At 40.1% G+C, this 13,759-nt stretch overlaps 1 non-coding gene across 1 annotated transcript; it reads right to left on the bottom strand.

Moving 5' to 3' along the window:
- Window positions 1-2,040: 2,040 nt before the first annotated feature.
- On the bottom strand, window positions 2,041-2,142 carry LOC131912117 (U6 spliceosomal RNA). Its single transcript, XR_009379529.1, has one exon. It is a non-coding gene; the product is annotated as a U6 spliceosomal RNA (small nuclear RNA).
- Window positions 2,143-13,759: the final 11,617 nt, after the last annotated feature.

Raw genomic sequence — 13,759 nt, forward strand, 5'->3', positions numbered from 1 at the left:
GTGTTATGGGAATTCTGTCACCATTCTGCTAGCCAATTGAAAGGAACGTTTTTTGCCCAAGAGGCAAGGTTTTCATTGGGGATGGACGTGACCGAGACTGGGCAGAGGAGTGCGTGGGCCTTTCGCCTGAGGAAGGAGGGTGTCACAGGTGGCTTGTGATTCGGCTCAGATTCTCCTTTTGTTCTTTAATATTTGTGCACAGAATTTTGCATTTTAATAAACTTTAAAGAAAATGGTATCAGGTAGGCACATTTTTGAAACCCACTGGCCCAAAGTCTAGCTGGTTTGATGAGCTTTATGTTTACTGAGAGACCCTGCCTCAAAAATTAACCATGGAAGGTGGGTGGTATCTAGAAAAGATGTCTACTACAAACCTCTGGCTTCCACATGACATACATGTGCATGCACACCTGCTCACACATGTACACAGACACCCTCACTAACAACTACATATACTACACACAACAAACAACACATGTATAGAGACAAGGTGAGACCTGGGAGGGAGGAGGCTGAAGGCTTTGGATCACCACTAAGGGAGCTTCTAATATGGTTGGAAATAGTAGGAAAGAAGGGCATCCGTAACACATTTCCCAGTTCCTTCTTCAAAGAAACCAATTAGAGATGGCTAAATCTGTCAATTAAGCCCCAAACCATGGAACCCAGAGCATGGCTGCCAACTCCTGAAATGCTATGGGGTCACTCTGTGGTATGATTCAAATTGTTGCTCCCAATCAATCTTACCCTCAATTTCCTCATCAGCAAAATCGGGATAACCTCTGTGTGACTTGCAAAGCACAGCTAATTAACATTTATGACAAATGAGGAATTATATAACAGGTTATGTAAATGCATAATAGCACCAAGAACCAAGCTGCTTTGCCTGTAGCATTTAACTTGAAAAGAGATCTGAAAATACAAAAGAAAAAAAAAAAAAAACAGGAACCAAGTACAGTAAAAAACAAAATAAATAAACAAATGAAATGAAAATGCAGTTAAGGACAGAGGTCCTGAGCAAGTGAACTCCTAGTCCCCACAGGGACTGTCTATAGGTATGAAAACTCTTCAATGGCATACAATTTTATTTCATAAACATCATGTCAAACTCTCACAGTTGATTCTAGACAAACAATGAAGCTGGCATCCACTACTTGAGAGGATTCATGAAATCAGGCAATTATTAGTATGAAAACTCCTTGTAACCCGCCACAGGGGTCATGCCTTCATTGTCTTCATTGTTTTGACTAGAGGTCATTCATTCAACACCTGGATGTCTACCACCATAATTTTCAAAAGCTCACATATGATAGTTGAGCATTTATATTTAATAATTAGGAAAAGCAAATGTGATTCAATCTGGTACAAAAAAAATCAAACGACCTTGAGGAGGTAGAAAGGAGGATTTGAATTCAAGGAATTCTTTTGAGTCTCCTGTCCTACTGTGCCTCACTAATGCTCTGTTATTATCCCTGTTAACTTCACTCTAAGCAAGGAGGGGAGATGTTGTTCAGAGAGAACCATGGACTCCCCAAGGTCACAGTGGGAGACTAGCTAAGTGGGAAAGATCTGCAGTCAGAAACAGGAGACTCGTGCCTCCTATTTTTGTCACTTTACAGTTCTTTGAACTCTCTCTCTCTCTCTCTCTCTCTCTCTCTCTCTCTCTCTCTCTCTCTCTCTCTCTGTGTGTGTGTGTGTGTGTGTCTTCTGGAGGACAGAGGTCAACATCAAATGTCATTTATAAGGATGCTGTCCACCTTGTTTTTCTAAGACAGTATGTTTTCCTCACTTGGCCTGAATCTTGCTGATTCTGTTGGGCTGGCCAGTAGGTCAATGATCTATCTGTTTCTGCCTTCTCAGCACAGAGATAACGAGACTGAACCACCATGCTGTTACATGGGTTCTGGAAACTGAACTCAGATCCTTATATCACCTGGCCAACAGTTACCAAGCTCTCTCTCCAGCCTACTCTTTGATTAGTCCCAGTACTGGTTTTCTCTTATGAAATGTAGGTGCCGAGATTCACATTGTATGATTCTCTTTTTGAATATGGAGTGCTTCATGAATTTGTGTGCCATCTTTGTGCAGGGCCCATGCAAATCTCTATATCGTTCCAATGTGCTCTATATCATTTCAGGGTGCTGAAGAGAGTACCACTGTATTGTTCTTACTCTCTTTGTGCATCTCTGAAATGGAGAAGCATTCTAACATGATGATGTCTTGCTTGACAGTGAAATCATGAATATGACAATGAAATCAATGAAAATAAAATGGTTTGTCGTAACAGCCACAGGTCTTTGAGTATACAGACAGCAATAATAACAACTCTAGCAAAAATATGTGGTTATAGTACAGACATGAAAAGGGTGTGCGGGCAAGCTGTCAGCTGGATAAGTCATATCCTCCAAGAAGTTTCATCAGGAGATTGGAATGTGCTTGGTGGTTAAAGTAAAAGTATCTAGGAGTAATGGTTGTTGTGGGTTTCATGAGAAATATCTCCTATAAACTCGTGTATTTGAACACTTGGTCCCCAGGTGGCTGTGCTGTTTGGGAGACCATGAAACTTTAGGTTCATTGAATATTGCTGGAGGTGTAAGTAACTGGAGTGGATACTGAAAATCTATAGCCCTCTTATCCCCATTCCAGTTCAATCTCTCACATTCCTGTGTGTGGTCGAGATGTGATCACTCAGCTTCCTGCTCCTACAGCTATTCCTGCCTTCTCCACTATTATGGAAATCTAGCCCTCTGGAACCATTAGCCAAAAAAAGAAAAACAAACAAACAAACTCTCTTATATAAGTTGCATTGGGTCATGGTATTTTATTACAGCTACAGAAATAACTAACACAGTGTACTAATACCTGTAATCCCAGTATTCTGGAGGCTGGGGCAGAAGGATGGCAAATTCAACTCTATACTGTAATATACGACAGTAACCTGTCACCAAAAACAAAGAATAAAGAAAGGAAGGAAATAAGAGAAAGGGAAGTAATGAGTGGAAGAAGGACATAGATAGGGAGGGAGAGAGGAAATCAAAAGTGAAATGTTAAAAATATTCACATTTTGATACAGTCTCAACTATTAGAATGCACAGCTATTAAATGTAAGAGTTTTAAGATACTTAGGCAGGAATAGAGAATCTGCATCATTGGGTCAGGGCAAGCCAAACAATCAGAAGTTTCATGGAATGTATCTCAGAAGTCTATTATTTAAATCTGAATTCCATACTTGCTTGTCATCTTGATATTTTTGACAAGTGCGTGTAAGGATTTTTGACAGTAAGGAAGTTTCCAATATATTTTTACTGTATAAAAAATAAATGTAAAATACATAACTGTGTTTCTAAATTGCTACTGTTTATTTTAAGAAATAAAACATTCATCATCTTAAAACCCTGCACTTCTGAGCACTGATTGCTATGTGCTAGGAGTGAGGGGAGCAGCGCAAATTATAGTCGATTCGGCAGCAGAGAGAGAATGCAGCTGTTTTTAGTTCTGCTTCTGCAACATCCATGGCGGAATTCAGAATTTACTGAGAGCTGGCTTTTCTCATTTTACTGGCAAAGGAATTGTAAGCTTAATTACTCTCAGGGGTCTTCTGTAAATTATTTCCATAGATCTGGAGAAAGAAGATGGCAGAAAATAAACATTCAACATCATTTTTTTTAATGAAGAAAAAAAATCACCTCCATTGAACTGTGTTCTCTACCCACACCTCTTCTGGGGTTTGGAAGGGTGAAGAGGCCCTTCCCGATCTTTCCTCTCTCTCCATTCTCCTGCCCGCTCGCTCTCCACCTGGTATATTCATTCACCCTGACTGAGCAGGCCTGACCCTCACAATTCCTTTTTCTCTTCATCTCCCCAACACTACTGGCATCTGAATGCTTGGGGAGACCCCCATGATCTTCCACATTGCCTTCATTCAGTGATGACCACTGGAGCCACTGGAATAATCCTGGAGACAACCGTTAGTAAATTAATTCGTATTTCCCCCCTTGAAAGGAGGACTGGCAGCATAATCATATCTGACGTTTATTGACTGTTTGCTCTGCCATTATTTCATTTAGACCCCTTACACACACTGTGAGAAGGCATTATTCTAAGTGCTTGTAATGCAGACCTGGCTTGATATGCTAGAAATGACAGCAGCTTCCAGCAAAACTCAGCCTGTCTGTCCTCAGAGCTCACACTTTCATCCATTTACCATGTTTACCTTCCATAAGAATCTTAGGGCATGAGGGGAGAATAAGTAGTGTAATTTAAACATGAAAGGGAGGAAGGAAGGAGGGAGGAGGGATGGAGGGAGGAGGGATGGAGGGAGGGGAGAAGGAGGGATGGAGGGAGGAAGGGAAAAGAACAGATCAGGAAGGTTGTCAGCTATCCACCACCTTGTCTTTGGTCACCTCAACCAATGAAACAGGAAATACAATGTTTTGACATGTGACTCTCTCCTGGAGTTCAGGCTGACACCCAAGCTCATATTTTACATTTGAAGTCTTGATGCCTTAGTCAAGTGCATTGAAGACATCAGCCGGAGTTAATGTCAAGTTGTCTTATAAAATTAGCTCGGATGAAGAAAGCAGTTTAGACTGACACTGTTCAAAAGGTTGGCGAAGGCAGTAGCAGGGAGAGTGTGGTCCTGCCTGGTTCAGAGAGGCCACCTCGATGCTCACTTAAAAAGAGCTCGGAAGCTTTCCAAAAGCAACCCCACTATGGCAATTGTGTGGGAGACGTTTGCATTTTGCAGAGAACCAGCAATCCTGCTGAGGAATTATATGGTTAATGTGCTAGAAAAGCCTTCATAAAACGGCATTTCCTTTTCCAGCTTTCCAGCCTCCCACACCTGTGCTTGCCAGGTTCTTGTATGAACACAATGCCCTCACTGGCACCATTGGATTTCATTGCCAATGAAAAAGCAACAAACCATGTCATAACCACCCACCATCTCTTTGAAACCCACCCAACTGTTTGGACATTTCAACCAAGCATAGCGTCTCCTTTATGTCACAAGGAGACCAGGTGGCTGCAAAGCAATGAATGGCACCCAGCCCATTCTCTATTACACCCCTCCAGGGGCACTTACCTCCCCTGTACCTTCTTGTTCTTTGTCTTTCTCTCCACTCTAATTGAGACTACTGTGAGAACATATGAAAGTGGGATACTTTGCTTCCTACAGGCCCAACGTTAGATCTAAAAAGACTCTAAGATAAATATTGAACATTCTTTAACCATTGTAGTTGACTGAATAGGAAACAGCGATATAGGGAATTATGTATATAATAGATAGCACGAGGTCATGTCTGGTCTTACTGGTTTACCACTCTACGATAGACAAGTTGCATATCTTGTCAGGACTCAGGACAGCTCATGGGTTTATTTTAGTGTTGTTCATTTGTTTATTTGTTTTGCTTTATTTTTATTTAGTGTTTTTTTTTTTCCTTTGAGATCCAACACTACAGGAGCAAAAATTCTCTCTTATTATCTTGGGCTGTAAAACACTAATGGAGATTCAGTAAAATCTTTAATTAAGCACTAAGTGCTGATGCACAGAATCTGAAAGAAGCTAATGTTTGCACTTAATATTAGCATTTATTTTCTTCTAATGAACATCAAAGTAGGTACACTGCAGCACAAAATGGTAAGAGATAAATGGCTTCATATTAGAAAAACAGGAGGCCACTTCTAAAGACCAACAAAGGGGGGATACAGGCTGCAGAGGAAGGAAAACAGTTTAACTGCAGGACAACTTAAAACATCAGTTTTGGGGTTAGGGAGATGTTTTGTGGGAAAGCACCTGCCTGTGGTAGGACTTGAATTCCTATCCCCAGTACCCACATAAAGGCCAGATGCATAGTGTGAATATCTATAATCACAGCGGTCCCACGGCAAGCTCAGAGATGAAGACAGAGAATCCCCAGAAGGTTACAGACTAGCTAGCCCGATGTAAACTGTGGTGAACACGAGACTATGTCTAGAATGAGGTGGATGCTAAGGATTAACATCCCAGGTTGTCTTCTGATCTCCATATGTGCACCATGGCATGCTTGCCCCCACACTTACACAAACATACAAACACATATGTAAACATACATTGTAAAATAGTAATAAGTTTATACATACAAATGTTGTAGGCCAGGAGCGAATAACATAAAAATTTCCAAACTGACAAATATTTGTCAGGAGTTCAGACTAAAATGGTAAGGAAGGGGATGAATGAGAGATAACATAACATAACGTAACACAACAACACAGGGTAAACTGAAGGTTGACTCTAATACCAATTGACGGATAATCTAGCATGGATTTGGTGGCTTTGACTAAACAGTAGGCTAAGAACAGAAGTTATCAAGAAAATAAAGAATTTGTTAAAGCCCCAGAGTCCCCATTGGCATTTTCTGTGGTCCTTTGGGGGGCCTGATCTTCATATACACAAAGGAGATCTTGGTCTGAACTCTGGAAGGAACTGATTGTTGAAAGCTTTAACTCAAAAGTCTGTCTGATTACAACACAGATATAGGAATGCTTGGGGAAAATCTTTTATGTAGATTACTGTCACCTAATATTAGGCTAAACTAGTAAGATAAATACAGAGTGAATATATCCAAATTTTCAGAACTGAAATGACCCATGACACTCTTTCTGACAGCATTTCTTATAGCATGTAAGATGTGTCTATATTATTACCATTTAGGTTAACATTACTGAAGCTTTGCAACTTCACAAGTCAACAGCTAATTTGACTCACTAGTGGCAGAAAAAGAAAAAGAAACAGTCCTGACAGATGTATCCCATGAAAACAAAGTGCTGAAAATTAAAGAATGTCTAGAATGTGCCTGTCAGTTCCCATTTTCCTCACAAAGGCCTTCTCATAGATGAACATTTTCAGGGTATTCTGCTTATAAATAGGCTGCCTCCCAGATGCTGAGCTGAGCCAGAACCCAAGGCTTGCCCCAGGTTTAGAGACTAATGAGAATGGTAAGTCATACCTGGTTAAAACTGCCCTCACTTAAGCTGAACCAAAAAATACCTTTCAAGAGACACACAGGGGACAAGAATGCATGAAATCAGCTCTGTCTTTCTAGTTAATCAAAAAGAACCAGAGATGGTCCCACAGTCCAAGGAAAGTAAATTGTTACATTTAGAGCAGTTCAGGTCCTCTAGCTGGTCCATCAGAGGAGGAGCATGGCTACCCTCAGACCCCTATTTATTACCGGCCAAGGAAATCTACATACATCACCATTACTGACTCCATAGGTTCCTGTGATAGAACATTCAGTCCCCAGCTGGGAGTGATCCTGAGACCTAGCTGAACAAAACAGATCACTAGGAATGGAGCTTGAGGTTTCCTAGCGTGGTCCCTACTTCCTGTCTTCTCGCCTTTTGGACTACAGACGTAATGTGACTATACCACTCCACTCTCCTGCTGCTGCTATGTCCTGAGGAATCATATACCCTAAAATTGAAAGTCAAATCAGAAACAAACAAAGCAAATTATTTAAAAAACCTCCTTCAAATTGCTTCCTGTCAAAATTTGGTCACAGCAATAAGAAAGGTGATGGACACTCTGAGAGTACTCAATTCTCTTCTTCAAAACTGGAGATACTAAATCTTTCACTTACTCAACAGTGACCACAATAGATTAATTGAGCCCCACCTCATTTTAGAATGACATTAGAGCAGGTGACTGTCACCAGCATCCCTGAGAATATCCAGACCATTTGTGACCTAGCACCATGACAAGCTTCTTGGACTATTGAGTGGGTGCAGATAGACATTTTTTTCCCCCAGAAAACAATGGAATATTTTATGCAAGCACTAGAAGAGCCAAAATATTCCTATTCCCCCAATGCTTAGGAGCTTGTCCTCAAGCCGAACCCTGCTAGTCATTCTATGGAGAGCAAACCCACGCTGCACTTTAAGCTGCCGGGATGAAATGACGTGCAAAGGGAACATGAGGGTAGAGTGCTGAAGGCAAGGGTAAGAGAATAGGGCGTGTGGAATATGGGAACAGCAGCCGGAAAACCAGAGCACAATATGAGATGCAACGAGCAAGAGAAACAAAGGGCAGCCAGACAATATTTCACAAATACATTAGGAACAAGACAAAGGAGAATGGAGACCCACTAATTAGTAGGGAGGAAAAACAAATAGCAGATGCATCAGAAAGCTTGAGCTTTTAATACCTATTATGCTCTAGGCTTCACAAAAATGGTTAGCTATCATCAGAAGCTGAATATAAACCACAGTAATGAGCACATGGGGTAAGGGGGGGAGTTGAAATGAAAACCAAACAGATTAGTAACTACTTAGTCAAGCTGGATGGTTTCAAATCGGGACCTGACAAAAGTCACAGTACCATGTAATAAAAAAAATTAAAAAAAGAAAAAGTAGCTTCTGAAATTCGAGTTCTGGTTAAAAGTGTTCTTGAAAGAGGGGGAAGATTTCAAATGACTAAACAGGAAGCAGGGGCACACCAGGGTGAGCAAGAGGGAGCAAGACATGGCTGGAAATGAGAGTTTGAGTCTTTAGGGGAGAAACTGAGTTGCCTTTTCTGTGGGACAGTCCAGTGAGTTAGAGATGGGAAGTCTAGACCCGAAGCAGAGGTAGAAGAGACTCCACAGTGCTGAAGGCAAGGTAAGAGAATACAGTATGTGTACTATGGTAACAGCAGCTGGAAAGCCAGGGTGCAACATGTAGAAACCATTTTGGTTGAGCTTCTAGGATATCACATCCAAAATCAGGTCTCAACAAAATGTAAAGGACTGAGTTAGAGAAGGCCAGAGGGAAAGCTGACTGTAGATTCTATAGAAGTGTCCAGATAGAGTCTGGAAAGATAAGCCAAGGTTTGGAAACTTTTGTTTTATAGGTTAATAACTCTCCATCCCTGTTCTGTGTCATAGAGCATGCTAAATATGTCATGTATATTTCCCATTTTCTTGGGAATCTGTTAAGATGGGCACTATGATTGGGTATAATTTCTAAGGTCTTCCTTGATACTTCATGGCAATGCTTTGAACAGGCAGAAGCAGAATGGAGGGAGAAAGGAGAGCAGTTATATTTTTCTTCATTTATTTATATATTTACTTTAATTGAAGGCAGTATCTCGCTATGTGGCCCTGGCTTACCTGGTACTCATTATATATAGCATTGGCTTACCTCAAACTCATAACAATCCTTTTGGTGAATACAGAAAACTAGCAGAGACATCCAGGGTTAGACATCTAGCCTCTGCCTCCTAGGGTTCCCACAGACTACCATTGCATGCTAAGAGATTATATTTAACTGATCAGCTGCTAACTGTAAGATACAAAATCTGTACTATTGCTTAGATTTGTTAATATGTTTCATTAATTTATTCCATTGATGTATGATCTTGAGAGCTCTATCTTAAAGGCAGATCTAGTTTTAAAGTAAGGCATAAACTCTTCAGAGATGTCTTTGTCAGGGTTCTCTAGAGTGACATAACTTATATAATGAATCTCTCTATATGTGTAAAAGAAAGGGGATTTATTAGAATAACTGACAAGATGTGGTCCAGCTAACTCAACAATGACTGTTTATTTAGTAGATGTTCAGTCTGCAAGGCTGGATGTCTCTGCTAGTTTTCTGTATTCACCAGAACCCTGAAGAAGTAGGCTTTAATGCCCGTGAAGAAATGAACTTGTTAGGGAGGCAAGGGCAAACAGACAAAGAGCAAAAGCTTCCTTTTTCTATGTCCTTATATAGGCTTCCAGCAGAAGGCATGGCCTGCATTAAAGGTGGATCTTCCCACATGAAAAGTTCTGGATTAGAGGTGTGTCTTCCCACCCCAAAGATTCAGAATAGAAGTGTATCTTCCCACTTCAAATTAAGCGAAAATCCTTCACAGGTGTGCACCTCCATTTGGGGTTTTAGTGAATTCCAGATGTAGTCAACAACCGAGAAAAGCCATCACAAGAGGAATCAAATCTTTTGAGATCAGCTTGAGTGACAAGAAAGTTGAGCATGGAAGTTTGAAAGATGACCCTTCCTGGCATATGAATGTGTGCACCTATTCTCACAGATGCTTGCCCATGAACCTAGCAGAAAATTCACAGATCTTGGAGCTATGGTCAAGCCTTATTGTACATGAAAATATTAAGCACAGACTCTTGTATAAACATATGATCAGTATTAAAGTGGAATGCCCTTCATAAATTATTACCAAAGGAAACATTCACATGCACTGGAAACATTCCTTAACCTTTGCTTTAAGTTGCTTCCAAAGAGATTTACTTTCTGTTAGGTCTCTCAGGATGTCCAACTATCCAAAAATGAGCTGAATGTAGACTCTAGGAGGATTTCTGGAAGTTAGATAAAAGCCAGCATTCCTTAGGAACTTACAAAATCAGTTACCATCTGCCAAAAGGAGTTGTTTCCCTTACCTCTGGCAAGTACAATTGGGGCTCCACTAACATATACCTGTGATTGCACATCAAAGTCAATGCTGACTTCTAGGCTCCCTCAGTCCCTACTCAACAAGGACTTGTACATCTCAAAGCCTCCATGTTAGCATGCTGGATTCTTGCCACCCAGGACCAGATTTGTTCTCCTTATAATGGCAAGATTTTTACCCACTGCTCTGGCTATTCTCTCCTTCCCCCCACTCTCTGTCTGTCTGTCTATCTGTCTGTCTCTGTCTCTCTCTTATATATGTGTGTGTATATGTGTAATCTTACACACACATATGTATTATATATACTTATTTACATGTATATGTAATCTTACCTCTTACTCTCTTATTCTCTCTCTGTCTCTCTGTTCTAGTCTATATCTCTTGATATCTCACTATCTCCACTGTTTTTTCCTGCTTTCCTAGCCCTGGCCACGTCTAGTTGCTGGCCATGTTCACTCTACTTCTTTATCTTTCTGCTCTGAACTCTTCCATATGCCTCTGCCTGATCTCTTTCTCATATCTACGTAAAAATCTTAACTATATCATGGAGTGGTCATGTCAGCAATTTCTTTACTGTGCTCCTTTGAATACACTTCCAGAAAGAATTTAAAGATTATCTTTAGAAATAATTTTCTTTCACTAACACTTCAGGTATGGGTAAGTGTGTTTTGTATTAGTTTAGGGATTTTGAACATAATAGTTGGTCTGCCATCATAGAAACAGTCCAATGACAGAAAGACACATTATTCACTATCACTATTTGTGAATGATGTTTTTTAAACCTAGGAGACTTTGTTTTACATGCAGGCTGTAAATTTCTTGGAGAGGGGCTATACAGATCATTTATTTAGAACCTAGAGGCCTAGAAAAGTCTCACATGGAGTCTGAATGGTAACATGAGGTAAGGGAATGTGCTTTTTGTGTCTGAAAAACCTCAGTGTTCTAGTCCTGATACAGCAAGCTCTCTGATGATGAAGCACTATCTTCTCTATTTTTAATTTACATATTTATAGAGGACAACATGGCCTCTCAATATGTATTTACACACATATGTAGACTGAAACAATCAAACCAATATAATTCTTACCTCACATATCGTCTTTTTGTGCAGCATGATCACGTAAGATCTACTTTTAACACGGTCCAATTCTACGGTACATTACTCACTGCCCCCCCATGCTCTACCAGAATGTACTCTTCCTATCTAAACGCAGCTTTGTACCTGTGGCCATCATCTCATCAGTGACCCACCTCCAAGATCCAATCGCCTTCATCTTGCTCTCTTTCATGAGTAAAATATTTTAAAATTGCACAAGTAGGTAAGATAATGAGGATTTTTTTCTGACCGTCACTTACTTTGCTTAGCATAATGTCTTTCTGTTTTGAGACAAATGACAAGATTTCTTTCTTTTATGTAGCCAAATAATATCTTCCTGTATGTACCTATTCCCCATCCATTTGCTTGTTAGTGGACACTCAGCTAATTGTGTCCATGTCATGGCTATTATGTATAATACTGCCATAACACAGCACATGTATGCCTTTTCAACAGCCTCATTTCCTTTGTATATATACTCAGTGGTGTGATTTGTGTTTAATTTTTAAAAGAAATCTTCATACTTTTCCATCATGGCGGTACTAGTTTATATTCCTACCAACAAAGCATAAAGTTTCCCTTTTCTCCACCTCCTTTGACTTCTGACACTGTGGCTAGTGGATATATGAACAAGGATAAACTTACATGCAGGGATTCCTAGACTGTCCTCAGTAGCTAACAGCTTATCTCTACCTCCTTCACCCAAGAGCTTCCACCTTGAGGAAGCCAGTATGTGGGCTTGTTGCTGTTTACTCAGGGCTTTCCCCTTTGTGCTGTTATTCCTGCCATTCTTTAGAGAAACAACTTACCAAGGCCATACAGCTAGGTAGTAAGCAGATGTTTTCTGCTTACTGGGTGATCAAAAAGACCAGTCCCTCAGATGTCTAGCTCACTGCAAAAATGTGTTTTATCAGACTAGCTCATCAGATTGTATGTCAACTTGGAGATAACTAAATTTCCACAGTTTGAAATCTATCCTCATTTATTTTGTATCTTTATGATTACAAAGAGAATGTGACAACAAGGAAGAGGTGAATTCTCTAAGCTTTCTGGGAGAAGAAGATGAAATCCCAGAGGATGTAAGGACTCAAAGGTACGGGATTCCTGGAGAACAAGGAGAAGGCAATGCAGTGGCTTAGAAAGGTGGACTTGGGCAGCAGCCACGGCTGTAATGCCTCACAGTCCTGTGAGCTAGTTGACAATGAGTATTGCTCCAGACGGCATCCTGTGCAGCAAATGCTATCTACATAACAAGAATTCAGTCTCAAGCTTGGGGAACTGGTTTTTGAAACTAAGATATGAGTATGTTAATTTATCCTCTCCCAATTAGCAGGAGACTAAGAGTGAGAAATTCCACAGCATGCCTGTCTGCAGCCCACATTTGTACTCCATCCCCATCCATTCTGAAGACTAAGATGGTTATGAGGGCATTCACACTCACAGCCATGTTTGCTTATTAGCATGTATTACCAAATAAGTGAACCAAGAAAACAAATCGTTCATTCACAAGTCACTGGTTTGAGACAGACCTAAAGAAAGGAAAATTTTTTTAACTTTAGAAAATGAATTTTCATTCTCAAAATCTTTTTGTTATTATCGTTAGTGTTATTTTGACACCACCAGATACCCGGGAGTAGCTATCATAATGCATCAGAGGGTAGTAATTGAATGAAAACTTGATTTTTATTTCATCTAACAAAAACATAGCTCTTATTTATTTTTTTTTTTTTACAAATTACCCCATAATTACAATTGTCTAGAGAATGTCTTATCAGCCTGAGTAGGACAGAAATAAGCTAGACACATAATAGCACTTCCTAATCTCTAATTTAAATTTGTATGGTCATTAATGGTAATGTAAATTAGCATTATGGCAGTTTTACTCCATGTCATTCGGGGCAGAGTCTAACACTGCAGATGAATGATACATAGCAAACTTTGCCTGCATATAGTCAGCAGTATCTGTACAGTGGCCTGGTGTGTCCTTTTGAATGGATAGAGATTCTGCCAGTCTCACTATAGCAGTGCTTGTTCAGAAAACTGTGAGTAGCTATCATCTTTTCTACACAATGATCTTGAAGATTAGGAAGCTAGCTGTGATCTGTGCTTTGAAGGCCCCTCATTTTATTAACTAGAACTTCTAGCAACTTTCCTATTTGATCTATGGTGGATCACTTTAATCGCTGAAATCACCTCTGTCTCCATGAAAATGCTAAGACATCCCAGCATAAGGATGAAGTGGGAACAGAAAG

This window comes from Peromyscus eremicus, chromosome 5 (assembly GCF_949786415.1).
Source record: "Peromyscus eremicus chromosome 5, PerEre_H2_v1, whole genome shotgun sequence".
NCBI lineage: Eukaryota > Metazoa > Chordata > Mammalia > Rodentia > Cricetidae > Peromyscus > Peromyscus eremicus.